Source organism: Ambystoma mexicanum, chromosome 12 (assembly GCF_040938575.1).
Source record: "Ambystoma mexicanum isolate Mex_15411 chromosome 12, UKY_AmexF1_1, whole genome shotgun sequence".
NCBI classification, from domain to species: Eukaryota; Metazoa; Chordata; class Amphibia; order Caudata; family Ambystomatidae; genus Ambystoma; species Ambystoma mexicanum.
The window spans coordinates 478,468,359-478,489,925 of NC_090936.1; the positions used below are offsets into that span (position 1 = coordinate 478,468,359).

At 43.7% G+C, this 21,567-nt stretch overlaps 1 protein-coding gene and 1 long non-coding RNA gene across 4 annotated transcripts in view; one reads left to right on the plus strand and one right to left on the minus strand.

Annotated features, from left to right (window-relative positions):
• DGKI (diacylglycerol kinase iota) overlaps window positions 1-21,567 on the plus strand; it is a 1,316,934-nt gene that overhangs the window by 437,999 nt on the left and 857,368 nt on the right. The window lies entirely within an intron of this gene.
• On the minus strand, window positions 1,162-20,785 carry LOC138513690 (uncharacterized). 2 transcript variants are annotated; one of them, XR_011281794.1, is made up of 4 exons: window positions 20,535-20,785; window positions 20,319-20,428; window positions 2,937-3,018; window positions 1,162-1,823 (listed from the first exon to the last, which is right to left on the minus strand). It is a non-coding gene; the product is annotated as an uncharacterized lncRNA (long non-coding RNA). The 2 variants fall into 2 exon arrangements; XR_011281795.1 differs by lacking the exon at window positions 2,937-3,018 and having other exon boundaries at window positions 20,535-20,777.

Sequence of the window (21,567 nt, forward strand, 5' to 3'; positions counted from 1 at the left end):
TGGGTTTAAAGGAGCATGGGGTACCCCCTTTGCTGTCGAATATTAAAAAATGACTTACCTCAACCTAGTCAAGGAAATTAAGTCAACACTTTGTGCCCAAGTTGTTTCTTATTTGGTCCAAATCTGAAGAGCAGTTTTCGCGCACTGCTGCTCAAAAACTGCACTTTCTCTCTATGTGAAACTGATTGGGAGAAGGCTGAAAACAAAATGTGTTTTTTTGTTTTCTTAATAATGTTTTCTTTTTTAATGTATTGTTCCTGACATTTCCAGTTGGTGGGGGGAGGCGTGGGGGGCTTTTGACAACGCTTTTGCTTGGAAAATTTCATCCAAATCCATCCAGCAAGTCAAATGTTATTAGCCTCTCTGCTGCAAAGCACCAAAGGTGATATGAAGGTTTAAAGGAGTCAGGGCGCCCCATACTCTGTTGAATATTTTAAAAACTACCGGATGAATTCTCCCCAAATAGGTTAAGGAAATTGAGTCAACGCTTTGTGCAAAAGTCATTTCTTATTTGGTCCAAATCTGCCCAGCATTTTTTTTTGCATTGCGGCTGTTTAAATGCTGCATTTTTTTCTCTGTTGGAAAATGAATGGGAGTAGGCTGAATACAAAATGCGTTTTTTGTTTTCTAAATAACGTTTTCATTTTTTAATATATTGTTCCCAAGATTTCCAGTTTGGGGGGCTCGTGACAAACCTCTTATTTGTAACGCCGAGTTAAGATGATCATCACTTCCCATATCTGCTAAATTTCAAGGATTCTGTTGCTTTAAATCTGATCACCTTAACTAAAGTTTTTTAAATTAATAAATATGTTAGTTCAACTTTGCACAACACTTTTCATAGGAAAGTGAGAAAATATTTCCCTACATAACCTTTCCTCACGCCATATCAATTAAGTTCAGTAAAGATGGTATACATCATTTTCTAAACACACAGGATCAATTTGGTAAGCTTTCCAAAATGTTTCCCCGTGAAATAAGAATGGGCAATTGGGTTTTTTCATGAACCCTAATAAACACCTTATCAGGAGGCATATCTCAAAATTGTCTAATTACATATTTAGAGCATTTTGGCAGATAGGAAGCCTTTTAATCCAGGAACTAGTGTGCAAATGTCAAACATCAAATCAGCCAAACTGAAGACATTCACTTTTTACGTTTTCAAAAATATTTATTTATTTGTAGCGGATACACACAAATGCCTATGGATTCTGATGATTCTTGCACATACGGACGGACACACATGCAGATTTCAGTGGACATGGGCACGTATAAGGATATAAATATCAATCAATGTGGGGACGCACAACAGTTTTTGTCAACATTCTAGAGACTCTAACAAAGTATTCACAAACTTACAGTGATCATGGTTTAGTCCTTGCCTACAGGAACACATTGCAAAAATGCTCATTACAACCTAACGAGAAACACTTAAGCACACATGATAGGCAAAATACCCAAACGAGGTTTCAAACATATATTAAACACGTTTACTTTTCAAAGGTCAACATACTGACACCTTAATCAAGAAGCTATATAACATTACACATTGGTTAATTTACAAAAAATCAGCACAATTTCTAATGCAAAATTTACGAACATACGTTGATTTCGCCAACCATATGGCCCTAGTGTGGAAGAACCTTCATTTAAACATCTTTACAATCATCATAAACTACCTCAATCGACAAAGCTTCTTCTTTAGGTTTAAATAGAATTCCAGATAGATGACATATCCTTTGTACTAGTCTTGCCTGTGCTAATGTTGACCAACGCATTTTGGGATGACAGATCCTTCTTCAGGGGAATGAGAGCCTTGCTTCCTGAAATGATAGATACAAAACTAAATCAGGGCTGCATTAAACTATACCCATTCAATTTAACTCAATTCAATCTGTATAAAGTGACTGACCTGATTTCATACTAAATACGTCACTTTCTCATTAAGCCACACACTTCCTCAACCTGTAACTAAAAGAAACATATCCCACAAACCATGCATATAGCTGTGGCAGCCTCAATATAATACCAGATCAAAAAATTCAGACCTAGCTTGTCCAACTTATTCGGCCTGATCACGAGTTTGGTGGTAACCCTTAAATGTGGCAGTATCCCGGCGGTAAAACCACCAGGATACCACCCAATTCGCGATGAGGCCTAATATGTGTTCATCAGGAAAAGGATGATTACACATTCTCCATCAAATAGGGTAAGCGCATCCCTCCAGTCCACTAGAAATGATTAAAGTGAAGTAAAGTCCTGATTACTGTTGAAGTATTTATCAACTGGATCCCCACCCCCTTAAACTTGATCCCAGATCTTACGTTGATCGTGTATAGCGAGCGATGGAGCAGAGAGTCTAAAAAACCAGCTGCCTGCTCCACGCTCTGCATTAATGAAACAGCTCAGTCAGCTGACCGCAAGCGTGCTGTAATGATGTTACGCATAACGTGACTAACATTTGTGTGAAACTATTCTCGCCATCTTGTAGTGGACTCTGTGTGGTAAACCTTTAGGAATTATTAACTCTTCATAACAAGCAACCGCCATAATAATTTGCTTGTCACCATTTCATACAACATACAATTCCCACAAGTATGTCACATTCAAAAGCTGGCTCCCCAATAGGGTAAATATGTACCTATTATAAGCTCTTCATATAGGGTCACCACTGCAGTAAAACATACAAGTCACGGATAAGGATAACACATGCACCCTCACACAATGATGCATACTGCTGCAGAAATGGCATAGATAAGGATAATGCATGCACACGCATAGAGGATTTCTGCATTCGTGGTCATTGGTAATGATAATGTATGCACACTCGTGCACACACTAATAACATGGATTTCTGTTGATATGGTTGCGGATAAGGATAACTTGCGCACACACACGTGTGCATGCACGATGCACACACACACACTCACAGTCACCTGGATATGTCTGGAAACAGCATGCTCTGGAGCCCCTCAAGCATCCAATACTACAGAATGTTTATCTTATGCTAGTCCAAAGCTGCATTGGGAAGAGAATCATTATGTTATCACAGTACATACATTATTACATCGCCTATCTCTAGAAGTGAGTTTATGTATTTTGTACTAGCACGCATCAATATACCAAACATTTTCCCCAGCTGCATTCCTTCCCTCCGTCTGCAACTTCCTTTTCTTTTTCCCACCCTCGTACCTTACTCTTTTTCGTGATCTCCCATCCGGCAGACTTAGGTCTGGTTTTCCTAGGTGGGGGCACAATACGCCACGGAAAGGCGTAGAGCTTTTAAAGTACACCAGTGATGGATTTGCACAATACAAATGCATATTAACATCACATACACATGGATGCACACATATTTTATGTATGTATCTATACTGACGCAAATGTACAGTCCATAAACACAGATACAAAAGTGTGCCTATTGACATCTATATGTGCATTATCAATCTTGAGATATACTAAAGCTGTGAACAACATCCAACTACTTCCATGGGCCTACTGTGAAAAATATAATGTGGCATCTGGGAAAAGGGGAGTTTTTTTGGCAGCCCAGGATGGCTTTTGCTCTGGCAGCTTCCCAGGGCAATACAAAATGTGGCGCCTCCTCCCTCGGACGCGAAGGTGCCGCCGGATTCAGCAACACAGAAGCTTTTCACTTAAACGTGGCACCAGAGCCTGGTTTGGGAGGGCTTAAGCCTCCCACTTTGAGGAGGTTGCAGGCAGAAGGTAAGGCTCTGGGCCTCATCATGTATAGGGTGGTATCCCGGCTGTAATACCACCCAACTGTAATAGTGTTAGCACCCACCAGTCTGGCGGTATTACCGCTGGATCACGGGTGGGTTCATTGGATCCAATTGGGCATTTTCAGCGCTAATAACGCACACTAATACAGGCGGCAGTAATACAGGGCACTAAATGGGATTTTCATCTCCAGAAAAAAGCTGGAGGTAAAATAGCCCATTTAGAGCCTAACTCGTGATAGGTCCAGCCCTTAAATACGGTGGTAATACCGTTACTGCCACATTTACAGGCTACAGCCCAACTCGTGATGAGGCCTTCTGCCTTGTTGTCCGAGTGCTAAGCCGTGGGCTCTGATGGGAAATGGGTGCTACCAAGATGCTGTCAGATTTCTCACCTGGTAGAGCAGGCTATTTACATTTAAACATTCATTAACATGGCAGCAGTAGCAAACGTACACTGGTAGAGGACAAACGCCTATATCAGGTGATTTTAATATTCCCTACAATGGCAAGCTTTAACAAAATGTCATCCTGCCACCTCAGACTCCACCCAAAGTATTTTTGGCTGGCTCCACCACCGTGTCAGCTCAGGGAATCATTTCAAGGCTCCTTTGTGTTGGTGTGGCGGTGGCACCCTATTGAAAGAAAATCTCCTAGCACAAAAACGGTAATCATGACTTTCCCAATGGTTAGTATGGAAAATCTGTATTACCACCATTAGCACCCATGAGCTCCAGAAGGGAAAACAAGGGTACCTTTTCTTTGTTTTCAGTTGCTTATCCCCACCAGGACTCACTAGTCCCTTTTCCCCTCTAAGATGCAACCGTCATAAAGACAGAAAAAGGACTAGCATGACCCATGCTCATTGAGGCGACTGAAAACAGAAGAAAAGTTGCACTGAGCCAGTATTGTGGAAGAGAGCTGGAAAATGCACCCATTGGCCTGCTTGAAACGCAGCGTGTAGAGGTTAATACAGCCCGGGTTCTTAAAAGTTAAACATGAGGACAACTCCCACAATCCATTGACTGGAGAATTGAGATACTGATAACCAATATTTGCCACAAGTCCATTTTCGGAAATGCTGCTGGCAAATAATGCCACCTCTGGCCAGTGGTCCAAGTGGGTGAGAGCGGTTGGGAGTTGTGCTCCTCTACTTTTTATATTACGTTTTACTGTTCTTGTACTTTCATTTTAAAAATAAACCATTCTAGAATGTGCTGTTTTAAAATAAAGATGTAGGAAAAAGTTTAAACTTGCACTTCAGTGCCCTGCATTGAACGTTCCCTTAACAGCAGGTGCGTTTGTTTGGGGGTTGGATTGCGTGTGGGAGGGGACGTGGTGATGGCGTTTGTGGGGGGCGGGGGCAAGCTAGCAGGGAATATAGTTCCACTACTTCTTTTCGTACACTTCGACCAGTGGCCCCTGGAATGACCCTTTTAGGGTTCTTATGCAGGCAATGGGGAGCCTGCACTTTCACTACCACTTACTTGTTAACCTTCCAAACTCTTGCCCCCGCCACTAGCTACGGGGGCAGAGTAGCAATGCTGCCAGTAGTGTTTTTTATTGGCGGCCTTTAAAACACGGTCTTGTGACCAGCTGCCACTAGGGAGTCGATTGGTTATATTAACCCCACCCGGTGGCGTAACATAAAATAATGATGGTGTCCCTTTCAGAATGTTGCGATTGGACCCTGATATTACCCCACCTGCAGCGCTGAGGTAGGGCTGAGCGGCGGCGTCCCCTTATACGGCTGATCTTAGCAGCACTGGCGCTTATTACATGGACCAATTAGAGATAAATATACCCACAGGCCCAGGTGCCCGACCTTATATAGCGATATCTGATACAGCGAGTGCCGTAGGAAATAACGCAGTGGGTGACATCACAAGAAGTGAAATCACAGGCACGTGCCTGTGGGTGACGCTTTGGCCTGCACTCTTTTGGTGATGATAGTCTGCTGCTGGGATATGGCTTAAAAGGTGGATTTGCATACAGCTGGTGCTGTTCTCTAATGACACAGATGGGCGACCAGGGGAATCAAAGTGATTATAATTAATTCAAAGCATGGCATCCATCACTTTTTGATTTTACACCACTTTCCCTCCAGAACTACATGTTTGCCAACACTTATTTATGTTACCTCTCCTTCTGAAGGTGAACCCACAGAATGGATCAGTTGAATATCATTTGTAAGGTACCTCAGTTATTTATTTATTGGTCATTTATATAACACCTATACACTTAACCAAGCATTTCCAAGTGCTCCAATGCAGGGAGGGCAAGAAGCTAGACAAGGATTAACATTCTTAATAAGCGTTGGGATATTCAGAATGTGCAAGTGCAATGTGTTTAGCGGTGCAACATAATACAGGAGGAATACAAAGCTGTTACAACATATGACAGGAATATTGCACATGCCTGACGGTCGTTACAAAACGCAAGAGCTAAACTTGAAGAAAGGATAGGGGAGGGGTAAGGTAAGACGCACAAAAACAAAATAAGTGCAAGAGATAATAAAGACGGAGAGGAGGGGGAGTGAGAGGGGGAAGGGGAGGCGCACTTTACATAACTAGACCCAGAAAAATGGCTGCAGATGTAAAATTGGCTAGTTCGATTTTCAGTAAAGGCACACTAAAAACACATGAATCAACTGTGGCAAGATGGAAAAACGCCTAGATTCGATTTTCAGGAAAGGCACACTAAAAACACATGAATCAACAGTGGCAAGATGTAAAAACGCCTAGATTCGATTTTCAGGAAAGGCACACTAAAAACACATGAATCAACAGTGGCAAGATGTAAAAATGCCTAGATTCGATTTTCAGGAAAGGCACACTAAAAACACATGAATCAACAGTGGCAAGATGTAAAAACGCCTATTCGATTTTCAGGAAAGGCACACTAAAAACACATGAATCAACAGTGGCAAGATGTAAAAACGCCTAGATTCGATTTTCAGGGAAGGCACACTAAAAACACATGAATCAACAGTGGCAAGATGTAAAAACGCCTAGATTCGATTTTCAGGCCGGGCACACTAAAAACACATGGATCAACAGTAGCAAGATGTAAAAATGCCTAGATTCAAATTCCAGGGAAGGCACACTAGAAAACACATGAATCAACAGTAGTAAGATGTAAAAGTCACGGTGAAGCAGGAAAAAGTTGAGTTGGCTACTCACAAGAAGGATTGCAAGTATGCCTTGAAGCCTTGCCAGACAGGAGAGGTCACCAACAGCCACAAGTCCAGTTGATTTCAGAGGGATGTGCTGGGGTGGAAGAAGACAGGTGGACACAACCAGTCCAGCCAGGCCCGCACAGGGCCAGACAGGGACCCTCGGTGAGGGCTGCGTGATGTGGGCCAGCTACCACCTGCCGACTTGTGATTGGCCAGATGATAGAAGGGTGGACCAATCAGTTGGTTGACGCACATGCTGCACAGATCTGTGTGCATTTATATACTGGATGAGCTGGTAAACCATTTAATCTCTTTGAAGAGTAATACCGCAATGACTTATGCACTCTTGATTGGAGAGGATGAGGCATGTGGCAAACACAGCTGCAAGTGGGCATACACCATACAGTCGCTAAACAAACATAAATGGGAGCAGCTGGTTTAAAGTGGCCCATTTTACATATGTGTTAACAGAATATTTCTAAAAGCTATAAGGACAATTTGATTTGTGGTCACTCTGCATGAATGATGGTTATTGTTAATAAACAGCCTAATTAAGCATATTGATTAAGAATTCATGGCATCCTTCGTTCAGCTTGCACTTTTCCCTCATTACTGTGCATGTGTCAGAAACCTGAGCACTTCCCCGGTGAAGCGCAGATCACATCAGCGCACTACCCACTCCTCTTCTAAAGGCAGGGGGAGCTCTGATTTTATTTTTAAAGCATATTGCACCACGACAACATGCACATTGGTTTCAGTGCTCTTTTAGAGATTTCAAGCAAACAGCACCATTTCATTTGCAGACCGTAAAAAAGGGGAAAGGGAGGTTACATCATGGAAGAATTTGTGGAATAGGAATTCAATACATTTTTTAAATCGAATTTGGCAGAAGATATATGTGGGGGGTGGGTAATCGTGATAGTTAAGATAGAGGGTATGTGGGGGGACTGTAGAGGGCCGCCCATTGCATATATTTGCAGCCAAATTGAAAAAAGTAAAAATAAAAAATCGCCAAAATCATATTCGACTAGCAGGGAGCTTTTCACTTTAATAGTTGCCTTTCAAAGGCTGCCCCATGCTGGTGTGGCAGTGGTGCCCTATTCAAATTCAAATTGAAAGCTCTCTGCTCCCGTGCTGGAGCGGGAGCTTTTCACTAAAATAGGTCGCCATTGCCATTGGACCCCTGCCCTCCAGACATCTATAAATCTATCCTTGCATAAGACACACCATCGGAAAACTACCTTCCTTGTCAATCAATCACTCACAACAGAGAGAATACCAAGTGCATTCAAAACAGCCTACATCAAGCCTCTGCTCAAGGACACAATGGGCAATGTGGAAAACCACTCAAACTATACACCAATCTCAATCTCGTAACCCAGCAAAAATATTAGAAACCTACATCTATGAACAACTACTGGGGCAGGTGGAAAATGACCATCTATTGGACCAAGCACAAGTAGGTTTCAGACCCTTGAGAGGAACGGAGACAGCATTAATCTCAATATGGGGTGATCTAAAGATGAACGCAGAATCAAACACCAAATCAGCACTAATATTACTGGATCTCTCAGCTGCCTCTGACTCAGTAAATCACAACATCCTAATAAAAAGACTGGAATAAATTGGGCTCACTGACAGAGCGCTGCTGGATCAAATCGTTCCTCTCGGAAAGAACAGAAACAGTTTGGTTAAAACCTTTCAAATCCACACCAAGGGACACCACCTGTGGAGTACCCCAAGGGTCATCGCTATCACTGCTACTCTTCAACATCTACATGACACCACTAATCAACCGCATTAGAAAACACGGACTGACATGCTATAACTAAGCAGATGATACACAAATCATCTTCAAATACAGCGGCATACAAGAAGAGAAGGCACCCCTAATAGAGTGTCTCAAAGAGCTCTACCAATTGATGAACTTCAATGAACTCAAAATTAACCCAAACTAAACAAGTCATGATTACACCTAAAGACAGAGAAAGCAATCAGTGGATCCTATGGCCCATAGAGCTAGGAAACCCACCGTCACTGTGCAGCTGTAAAAACCCTTGGAATCATCATGGACAACTGGTGAACACTAGAAGCCCAAGTTAATATGATAATCCAGAAGGGTTTCTTCAACCTATAAATGATTAAAAGAAAGACTACCATTCCTCCCATTCACCCACAAAACACTGGCCATCATGTCCCACATCATGTCCATGATACATTATGCTGACAGCATATACCTCAGAATGCCAGACTACCTAGTATGGAAACTGCAGTGAAGACAAAACGCGGCAGCCAGACTGCTACTTAAACTCAACAGAGGAGATCACACCAGCTCTTAGAATGTTGCATTGGCTCCCGGACAAAAAAATAATCACTTTTAAAACAAAACAATGTGCACAATGCACAGAGCATTTCACGGCCAGGGAGCCACATTTATTCAAAAGAAACTTTCCATCTACAAATAAAACAGAACCCTGAGATCCTGCAACGACATCCACCTAGGACCCAAACAATACACAGAAAAAATTGGGTGGGTCAGCATTCTCCTGCTCAGCCGGGAAACTATGGAACTCCCTTCCCAGAGAAATATGGAGGACCATACAAAATTCAGAAAACTTCTTAAAACCTGTCTCTTCAGCTCAGAACACAATGAAGCCAACTGAACAATGCCTGCACACCCCTTAACCGGCCATGTACTGAATAAGGAAAGTAGCACGTTAACAATTGAGGAAAAAGGGGTAGGACTGGGAAGGGAGACCTTAAACAGAGATGCCCCCACCACCACGCCCCTAAAGAGGTACCACTAAGAAACAGGAGAAGCAGGCAGGCCCGATCCGATTAGTCATGGGAAGGAGGCACAGGGGGAGGTAAAATCAGGAAAGGGTGACTCTCAGCCTAGGAGTACCTCCAATGCTTGCCAATAAGTGAACAGGAGTAATGCGCCAGACCCTCCCCATTAGATAATAGACAGCACCCGCAGGCCATTGAGGAAGACGACTAACCGTTCCCTATGGGTTCCCCTTAGGCCAGTGAGCATATCACCTCGCCAAAACAGGGCTTGTGAACAGGGCCAGACAGCTTAACGAATTCCGGAGAAGTACAGGAATCATGACTACTGAGGTAACAATTAAGGTAAAAAATAGAACAGGCCACCAAGGGGGAGACGAAGACTAGGACTGCCACAGGTGACACAGTTAGATGAATTCCATGGGTAGGAAATGTGACGCACATAGACAGATCTCAAGGATGGAAATTGTGATACAACTGGATGGATGCCAGGGTTGGGGAATCCGACGCACTTAGGTGGACTTCAAAGGTTGTAAATGTAAAGCACTCAGATGGATATTCTGTGGGGCATAGGTGTGACATAATCAGACTGATTCCTGGGGGGTGGAAGGTGTGACGCACTTGGATGGATATCAGGGGTGGGAGGTTTGGAGCAGTTGGGTTAATTTCAGGGGGGGTGATGTGGTGCATTAGGATGAATTCTCGGGGGCAGGGGCTATGACGCACTTGGATTGATCCCTGTGGTGAGGGAAGTTGTGTCATTGGGAGGATTACAGGAGGGGGAGTTGAACAGCCAGATTCGGGCTGTTTTGTCAAAGTGCCGCGCCCCACCGTCTGGGTAGTGTGGGTGGGTGGATTCGGCATCGGAGAGATCGTTACAGCGAGTACCTCTTAATGACTGGACCCTGCCTCATGGTTTTGAAAAAGGGTCGTGATATGTAGACCCATATCCAGAGGACTTAACCAGGCCTTCTAAACTGGCCTGCATGAGACTCTAAAGTGGGCAGAGGAGAAACCTTCTTTGAAACCTCCAGCCTCCTGCATAAAAGGAACACCTGGGTTAACCGTTCAGGGCACTGCCATAAGCCATGTACGCCTGTGTTCAGATGAAACCAAAATCCACATTCTCCAGCTACACCTTTCCAAGGCTTCCCTGAGGCGAGCTGGGAACATTGGGAGCATTTCTGGATCAGGTTTGCTTTTCTGTCTATGTCTGTCACGTCCAATGATATGGCCCTGGGCTTCATGGTTTCTAGTTGTTCTTCTAGGTTACTGTTTCTGATGGTTTTCCAGTTTATTTTCAAAATTGGTGGGTATTTTAGCTGATTTTTGGATGTGTTTGATGGTATTTGGATCACAAAAGGGATGATGAGGTGGTCACTCCATAGTATTTGGATGGGAGGTGCTGTTGTGATCAGGCTTTTTTGGTAAATATTGCATCCAGGGTGTGCCCTGCTGTGTGTGTAGCTCCTTTCGCCATCTGCTTAAGGTTCATGGTCTCAAGTTGCTTGGTTAAGGTTATCTGTGAGTTGGGGTTCTTTTCATCGAACCATAGGTTGAAGTCCCCGAGAATGATCATATGGTCATGTTTGATGGCTAGATTAGTGACTGCTTCTATGAAGGCGTCTGTGAAGGCAATGTCGTAGGTTGGAGGCCTATAGACGAGTATGAATGTGAGGTTTGATTGCGGGCCGTGGTAAGGTGGAGGATGAGGGATGCGCAATTCCGGGTGTTTAAAGGCTCTGCTGTTTTAATTTGTAGGTGTTCTTCGTAGGCTACTGAGAATGCTCCCCCTCTTTTTCCTTGTCTGATCACCTGTTTGCATTTGAAGTTATCAGGTAGGCAGCTGTGTAGCATGACTTTGTAGTTTTCAGTTAGCCAGGTTTCTGTGATGAATAGGATGTCAATTCCCCCCTCGCAGATTAGGTCGTCAATCTCGGTTGCGTTTTTTAACATAGATCTGGCGTTGATTAGCTTGCAATGTAGTTTTCTCTTTGTAGTCTATTGATTTGTTCTGGTTTGCATCTTTGGGTGGTTTTGTTGGTGGTTCTCCGTATCGTCATTGGGTTGTCAAGAGTGTTCTGTAATTCCTGTTTCGTCGTTGAATAGGTCGATTAGGTTTATAACTGGGTTAATGGCCATTTCAGGCTCCTCTTCTGATTCTGGATGTTGTTGGCGGTTCTCCTGAGTTTTGGTGATGTATGGAGTGAGGGTGCAGCTTCTCCTTCTACCATTTGTTCTGCATTTTTCCTGTGGGGTCCTTGTATCCTGCTGTTGTGTTTGGGTATCTGTTCTGTTGATGGTTCCATGTAATAATGTCGCCACAAAAATCTCGCCATGCAAAAATATCACCGAAAAATGGTTGTTTTTTGTGGCGATATTATTGCATGGAAAATGCGGGGGACACTCCCGCAACCCCCAAACTTTTTTTTTTCTTTTTTCTTTTTTTAAATTTTTTTAAAAAATGTTTTGCTCCTGTCCCCTTATATATTGTCACCCAAATAATATCGCCACGACAGTTTCCCGGCGATATTATTTACGGCGACCATATATATGGCGATATTATTACCTGATACCCTGTTGATCCGGTTGTTGCGAGATATGGTGTACGGTAGAGTGATCTGAGTGTTGTTTTGGGGGTGGCTCCTATTCCTCTGATGGTTCTGTGAGTTCGTTCTGATGATGTTTTGGAGTATGTCAGAGTAGGGGTCGGTTGTGGTTCCCTTTTGGCTAACGCGTGCGGTTGCTTTCTCTCGCATCGGCTGATTCTCTGGTGTGGCATGGTCTGGTCTTCTGGTATTTTTTTTTTCAGGCTGTGTCTCTGTTGCGAGTGACTTCTCTTGATCTGGGGTTATTTGGGGCCACAGGGGCATGTGCCCTCCTGTGTTAGTTATTCTGTATTTCTGTCTCTTTGTGGCTGTCCTCCTTGTTGGTTTTGGGTTGGGTTCCTCTCAGTGTTATTTTCCTAATGAGTTTTCTTTCCGTGGTTAAAGTAGGGGGAGTTGAGAGTGGTTGAGTCCGGTCAGTGTTTGGTGGTTGTCTCACGCTGTGTGCAGCCTTCATGAGTTGGCTCGGGTCGTTGTGTGGAGCGGTGGTAGATAATGGGCAGGACTTAGTAGGGGTCCTAGTTTTTCCCCTCAGATTAGTTTTACTAATTGATCTGGTTCTGGGTTCTGTGTTACTTACGGTTGTTGAGGTTCCTGGCGGAATTGCCTACCTTTCTATAATTGTTGGCGGTTCGTTTCCTGCTTTTCCCCTGGTTGTGAAATATGGCTAACTAATACAGTTTGTCTAAATTCACATAGGGCTAAAACAAAAATTGCCTAATTGTGAGATATGGCCGGCCAACACAATTGGCCCAAGTTCAAATAGGGCTAGAACACAATTCTCCTAAGTGTGAGATCTGACCAACTTACACAATTCGCCTAAATGTATTAACACCTGGATATGGGACACCTGGATAGAGTGAGAATGGTCTAACAAAAAGGGCACACCAGTAAATGCACAATAGTAAGTGTAGTAACACCTAGATTTTTAATGGTGGTGGCCCGGGGCTGGGCCCAGGATGGCACTGGAAAACGTGACTGGCACAACAGGAGTGTCTGCCAAACTGGCCACTCTGCTGCCTTCATTGATACCACTGGGATACCACATGTACACTCCTGAGCTTTCCTTTTGCAGACCATTGGCAGTTAAGTGAAAGTTGTTGAATTGGAGTTATGCAACACTACAACTCCCAGGGTTCATTAGTTGAAACCCCATGATTCGATAAGAGAAGCAGCGGGGACATTACATAGTCATCTACCTTGCTGCGTCAGATGCATTCCTGGATCACAGACACTCTGCGCAGTCTGGGAAGTGAGGCAGCTGCTCTGAGGGGGGGGGGGGGAGAGCGAGAGAGAGAAAGAGAGACAGAGACAGAGACAGAGACAGAGACAGAGACAGAGACAGAGACAGAGACAGAGACAGAGACAGAGACAGAGACAGAGACAGAGACAGAGACAGAGACAGAGACAGAGACAGAGAGAGAGAGAGAGAGAGAGAGAGAGAGAGAGAGAGAGAGAGAGAGGTATACAACTATTAACCGTCTCGGTATATCTTCCTCTGTAAACAAAAAAACGAATACATATTTTCACTTACAATGTACGATTTTCTGGGACATTTAAACAATATTGCGAGAGTTCATGACAACGTCGAGGTATGCCATTGCATGATTTGTTTTAGCTTGCAGCACCATCTAGAGTTAGTATTAGGTACTGCAGAGTGAGAGGGGGAAAAATAAAGTCTATCATTTTGCAGGGGAGCACACATTTTGTTAGGGGGTTTCTGTCTGCTCATCCAGGATACAAGTCGATGGTGTAAATGTGAGGTAACTGCATCTCTCAACTATTTTTAAAGAGGGGACTTCCTTGCCCCATACATCAAACGTGGGAGAGGGCTCTCACAGAGAGGCTGATAGGGTTGGGAAGGGCTAATCACACATTGGTGATCCTGTCATGTGACTGTATCTGCCCAAATCTACAAGCTCTAAGAAGGCACTTCCCTGTTGGGCAGTGCACAATACTAATACGATTTAATACATGTCCACTTACCCCTCATTCGTCCCACCACACTAGAAAACACAAGGCCACAAAGGCTTTTTCTATGTCTCCCACTCTTCAAGCCTCTGCCCCACAGCACCAGCAGGCATAGTGCTCTCAATCTGTGTCCTGCTTCCCACCTTTCCTATTTGGGCATACTGGTCCATAATGGTATTATAGAGGGTTTCCCGAGTAACCCCCCTGGCATCACATCATCCGCTCTGCACATACTCCTATAGAGAAAAGCCCACCAGGAGATGTTGCCTGAGAAATAGGGGCAAGTTCCCAGTACAGCCATAGTTTGAGGGATAGACACACTGTCTACCGTGTAACAGACTCAACGCCAGCCCAGCTAATCTAGAGGAGGCAGCCCAGCTGTTGGGAAGTCTTCTGATTTCTGAACATGCTCCCTTTCACCAATTTCACCAGTAGAGGATAGCTCTTTGACTATGTCCCAAACAAACAGAGTACTCACACCTATTCATGCCACTCCCTTGGCATTGCGGATGACAGCTCTGACCACCTTACCTTTGGGCGTTTGCTCAAAACTTTGCTGTGTTAATTTGTGGTTTGGCAGCTTTGTATTCATTCCAGCGCCAGGGTGCCTTCGGGTGTTTGTGCGCTCTATAAATTTGTCTAACATAACATAACATAACATAACATAACATAACATAACATAACATAACATAACATAACATAACAGATTCCTCTGCACTACCTCTGGCAGATTTGTCCACAGGGGAACTAGAATAGTTTGCACAGATGTAGTGATGAAAGACCTCTTAGGCAGGTACATGACACTCTGCCTGAATATACAACTGTCTAACTCAGCACCATGAAAAGATTATACACCTCAAACTATGTGCATGTGCCAGTCTAATAATAGCTCATTAGTGCTGAACTGCGATGAGCACTACTGTGAGTTATCAGTGCTGATGCTTTAATATCATCAATGAGGTTAAGTCTCATTTTGGGTTGGTTAGAACCGTTTAATCGATATTCCAGACACATGTGTGGATTGAAAAATTACAAGTGTCCAAGTGCCAACATGTGTTTCGACCTATGATCAGTCTTTCTCAAGGCTGGTCTTATTTGAGACGAGTAGTCATTTCTAATGTAATAGGCGCTTCCCAGCAGTAATGTTGAGGAATGGATAGACTGTTCTTGCGTCAATGGTATCATGGCCAAATTGGGAAATGTGGAGAATTCATTTGTTGGCAATGGTAATGATAATAACCAGTCCTCAAAAGTGCAGGTCATCTTATTCGCAAAAGTGACCTGCACACTTCGGGAGGGGCTGGGCAGTAGCGTTAAGATGTGCTGTCCATCCACTTGCATACATCAGTGTCAGGACCGTGCCCCTGACACTAATGTAAGACAGGTTCCCAGCAAACACATCTTTGCTGGGAGCGCATTTCACTGAGATGGGCCATTAAAGGGCCCATCTTGGTGAAATGGCCGAGAAAAAAAAAATCATCCCTGGTTGGGGGATGGAAATGCAAGTGTGGCAGCTGTAATTTAAACCATGGCTGTGACACGTAACAATAAAACATGACAAGGTCAAATATGACCCTGTCATGATTTGCGCCTCACCCTGTGCCTCTTTCAAAAGGTGCAGGAGGAGGACCCTCCTTTCTGAATATTTAAAGTCACTTTCCGTTTGTACATTCGAGATGCTCTTTTAAATGCCCAGAAATGCCACTTTATTTGCACAAATGCACAAAGGGATGAAAAAGGGCCATCTTCGATGTGTTCATTCAGATGCCCTTTGTGAATTGGGCTGCACCTTTTTTGGCACAGCGCATCTTTGCACTTTTGCCCAAAATGGTTTTGAGAATGTGACCGGGCATCCTGACATGAACAGTTTAGTCCCAGCTGCTGGGTTGTAGGCAACGTGTTTTTTTTGGGATGTGGGTTCATGCGTGCGTGTGTGTGAGGAGAGCAGACGGAAGACATGTAAACCTCGGTCTGCTTTTCCCGACACCAAATCTATAGAAAACGGCAGGCTCCCTAGGGTTACTGTGCAGACACCATGACGGAAAGAGTTATTTAGACATATTTGAAATGAATGAACCAAAATATACCACTCCTTGCTGCTGGAAAATGCTTAGAATGTAGGTTGGTCACGTGTAATGTACTCGGAACTGGGTGTTGTAAGATTTCACAGCCTCCCTACTGCCCTCATCGCAATGCACCCTGCTAGCAAAGCACATATGTCTGCTCGTATTGAGACAGGTTTTAATGCCAACCCACCTGTTGCATTTAAAGAGTTTCCAAGTGCACAGTTCCTCAGATGACCATTTCTCTTGCCTCTGGATCCGTTTTTTGAAGCACATTAATTTCTTTTACAAGTGCATTCGCTCACTTTTGGGCCTAAATACTGTCCTGGAACTTTGGACCTGAAAACTGTTCAATGCTGTAGAAAGAGCAGGTTTCTCCCTACTGTCTTCTGTCATCTGGACTACTAACTTGCAATTCGGGGAGGTGGTTGGAAAAGAATGCTTCGTAGGCAGATTAACCCAAGAGTAGGCCAGCAACTGCTTAAGTGCAACACCTAGAGTCTTTCATATTCTTATCGTAGCCGGTATCATTTATAAACTGGTGCACTGCACAGACCACAAGTCATGGCCTATATTTAATATGCCACTGTCTAATTTGAAGGCTAATTTACCAATGGAAATCCTACTTGGAATACCTTCTGCTAACACATCTGTTTCAGGGTAAACTATTGATCAGTGAACTTGTACTTGAGAATGCAACTTTCAAATGAATGCTACGGGTTGGCAATCTTTAGTGTTAATAGTTTTCATTCTGCTATGAACAACACAGGCAAAGGCCCTGAGCTATCTGCTTCACAAAAAAAGAGAAAAGTCCCAGATGAGAGTGAGGAAGTACAAGAATAGGGTCAGGGGGCGAGGCAGAGTTCATCCTTTTTGTATCCCTTACAATAACTTCCAAAGTAAATGAGGCAAAACCAGACCATAATTGCGCCTGTACTGTAGGTGAAGTGTCTGCAATAAAATTGGCAGATTGAAGCCCAGAAAAAACAATGTTATCATCAATATCGGAGATTTCGTGAATAGAAAAAGAAAGGGAATCACACAAGGACTGTGATGGTATAGCCGATGTTTGATGGGACAAGCCAGAAGATAGGGAACAGACAACATTAAAAAAGCTCCTTCGACTGATTAAGGGCTTTTTCAATTTAAAGACTGTAGTAGTTGCATTTAGCTGATGAAATGGCAATATGGTAGGCACTGGTGACCTGGCGAAGTAAATCTTTGACTAAGGAGAGTATGTTTTCCACCACTGCCTTTCCGCTTGTCTACGTTTCAACCGAGCTAACTCCAGGTCCTCTGTGAACCGCGATTCTGATGGACGAGTCTGCTGCCTACAGACAATGAGGGAGGCAAAACGGTCAGCGGCCGTATTAAAAGTCGAAGCGAGGACAGACAGGTCATGGGGCAGAGACACATAAGGTATTAATTGTACAAGCCACATTCGTGGCACACGTAGCGTGCCACATATACCTTAGAAACCTATCCTCATAGAAAAGGTAATGATAGAGGGGCTAGTCCAGTCTATCCCCAACGCCGAGAAAACTGAGGTATTCTGGTCAGAGGAAAGATCATGTCAAGTGTATTACCCAATTTAAGAGTAGGCTCATGTACCAAGTGTACAAGTCCTAAGTCAGCCATGGCTGCCAAAAGATGAGGGACAGACTGAGTGCCAGAATCCTTACATTTAAAATTGAAATCGCCAGCCACAAGTGGATTGAAAACTTAAAATGTAGATCAGCGACCAGGTCCACCAAGTAATCTGTAAAAAGTGGATCAGACTAAGGAGGACGGTAGATAGTTAAAAAATGATGCCCCTGATTCATGGAATTATCTGCGCGTAAAACGCAGATTTGCGCGCCATTCTGCGTGAAAATTCCCATACCTCTAACAGGGATTATCGGGCAGAATGGTGCGCAAATCTGCATTTATTCACAGATAATTCCATGAATCAGGCTAGATTTGTTACTGAGGCAGAGAAATCCAGATGGTCACATAAAGCTTGCATCCGCATAGTGAGATTTAGAGCAGGGGTCAAGTCCTAAAAAAAGAAGTGGGGGGACTCATTAGCATAGGCAACGGGAACTGACCTCGCCGGAAGTGACCTTGTCAGAAGTGACCGCGCCGGAAGTGACATCAGTTGCACTGTGTGCTTGCTAGGGGCTACTGCACACATGTGGCCACAGTAGACTGCATTTCCTGTGGTACAACCAAGCTAGAGAAAACATCAGTTGACACAGAACACTGAGCGCTCCACCACTTAACCAGCAATGACCATGCGGCATGGAGAGGGTTCACAACTCAACTTTTAAATTTGGAAAAGGTAGAGCACATACCACTGATCCTGCTGTTATTCAGTGCCAAAGTGTTATGGCTTCTTTCTTCTAAAAACCCCATTACCTCCTATGAGGGCAGCCCAGTGTGGGTGGCTTTCCATGTTAACGAAACCTATCTGTTGATTTGGGGCTGGTGGCTCTTGTGTAGGCCATCTACTGACTCTGTGACCCTGGTTTATTGAACTCTTTATTGTGTATAAGAAGAAGTGATGTCAATTCCTGTGATGCCATCTGGGTCTATGGTCATATGACAACAGTTCCTAAGATGCCCTCAAGGGGTCAATGTTCATGCAGTGTCACACCTGCTCAAGATGTCATTCGCCAGATGTCATTTGATGTCATCTGCCCCCGAGGCGCCAACAATACATTTATGAAGTTGGCATCCATGGTCACCATAAGGCATCCACAGAAGGCACTGGATAGGGCAAACAATAATTATAATGTGAAATTTCCACTCCAACAGTACCAGGGCCTCTTCTCCTGCAGACAGATTTTTTTATTTAACATTTTAGGTTTATTGTTTTTCACATTATGTAATACATGTGACAACTACATTGGGCTTGATTCACAGAGCATTTTCTATGGGATTCCATTATAAAACGCTTCTGTGAATCTGGCCTATTGTGTTTTTCCTACATCTCTCAACATAGAATAATCTAATGCCTTTTGGGGCTTGCTCGGCACATTTTATGCATGCAAAAATACAAAATAAAATGAATAGAACACTGCGTCAAGCTTTAAGAAATTGACGTTCATGTCACTTAATAGACTCGCTGACGGTGGTGAAGAATTAACATATTTGGTGCTAAAATGTATTAGTGCTACTTGATAGAAAACTTGATAGATCCTTCGCTATGTGCCTTAGGCTGTGTACCACCTGCCCGCAACATTGAATGTATTGTATGTAAATCTGGGCTCTGTCAAGTGCTTTGGATTAAGGCGCTATATAAATAACACATCATTATCATTATCATTGCAGTCGCAGCACACATTCCATTGAGAATGCGTTCACTGTATGTTTGGGTTGCAGGATTCACAACAGGCAAACTGCTGACTTCGGCACATATTCTGCTCGTTATTGTGGTTGTTTATCAAGAGTTTTCCTCTAGAGTGAATGCCTCACTGCAGGGGAGATATGCCAAAATACACTTTCTATAATTGGATTAATATGGGTCCTCATAAATGTGTTGACATGTGGGGAAATGATTCACTGGGCAGATGATGATGAGTTTTTTACAGGATCATTGTAATCACAATTTCAGCCAGTGTGCAAAATGTCAGAGGCTGCAGGGTCATGGTTGTGAAAGCCTTCGCTGGCTGGGCTTATCGAATAACATAACATCATTTGATTGGAAAGCATTACATTTTTGGGATGTTTTTTGAGGCACGCTGGAGCGAAATGAAGTCTAAATAAATGGGAAAATAAGCCCACTGCATACTCAATATTCAGAACAACGTGTCTGCACTCAATGGTTGTGTTAAGTAAAAGGTAACATACGGAGGCATGTTCTCACCTATTCTGCAGTTCTGGTTTTAGTACAATATAAAACAAGGACAACTAGGCTTGAAAACCACCACAGCTCATTTTGAAAAATGTGTTATACTGATCCAAGCATGCATAACGCCATCAGCATTCATACCCGGCTGCACCCTGTATTCGCAGGGGCGAGTTGAGGGGCACGCGTAGCACGGAGGGTCAGGTTTCAGAAGCATTCCACCTTTGCACGTGTCATCTCGCACTCGTCATCTGCTACGATGAGCAATACAAAAGGGGCACGTGTTTTAAAAGGGGATTTTACGTGAAACAAACATCACAAGTTGTAACTGAAAAACATGCGTTTCCAGGGTTAACTTACGTGTCCTTTGCACTATTGCCCTAGGGGGTCCCACTCATAGGCTTAGCCGTCAGTATATTGCTGCATACGGAAAAAAGGGAAATAAAACTACTAAACAGTAATCAGACCAGACGGCCAAACTCCACTACCGGCTCTCGTGCCAGTGCACCCACTCAATAGTATTAACAAATTTCATTGGCTGATAAACAGCCAATGAAATTAAGTAAGCTTTCGTTACTCTGCAGATCCAGGCCTGGCCTGTCTGCTTTAAGATTGTGGTTGTCGGCGCCTATTTCAACAGATGCAGATGGTACAGTGCTGAAGACCCTGGCCTGCTAACTTGGGGAGTGTGGTTCGAATCCTGGCAGCGGAAGATAAAGAAAATAATAATGGATGTTTCTTATTGTTTTAAATCCACTCATGGCCTCTTAAAAAATACGCAGGGGGGTGTGTACCCTTGACTTGAGCCCTGACTTAGAGGCAGGGTATTAGCTGATACACAAGTTTTATGAACTGAAGATATGCCACCACCTGGATGGTCAGAAACTCGGTCACACTGGAATAATATTATAGCTGTTGGGAAAGGTTTGAGCTACTGCTGCAGGCCCAGAAGACTCACGCAGTCAGGTTTCTGTTACACATACACATTCAGGCAAATAATCCTGTAATATATCAATGCAGAAAGAGGCATGCGCAGCCAAGTAGTGTGCACTTAAGAAGGCTCTGTGGAAACGCCTCTACGGTGTACTCGTTAGTCGAAAGTAAAAGGGTTCTGTTTGTGCGGAGTTTGAACGACATTATTTTAAGGTTATTACCTTCTCTGTCTATCTTGAAAGTCCCTCTATCTCTGTGCATTTCAATGGGCAGGTGGAACGCGCCCCGCTTTCTGATCCGTTGTGGGTGGCCATGCGCATACCCTCTACATCTGGCTCGATGAGACACACACATTTACACAACTGCCATCACGTGCCCAATTCTATTAGCTTAGACCGTTCTTGTGTCTATTATGGCCATGGCATGTGACCCATTGGGGAGTCGAGGCTCTAGCCTGGGA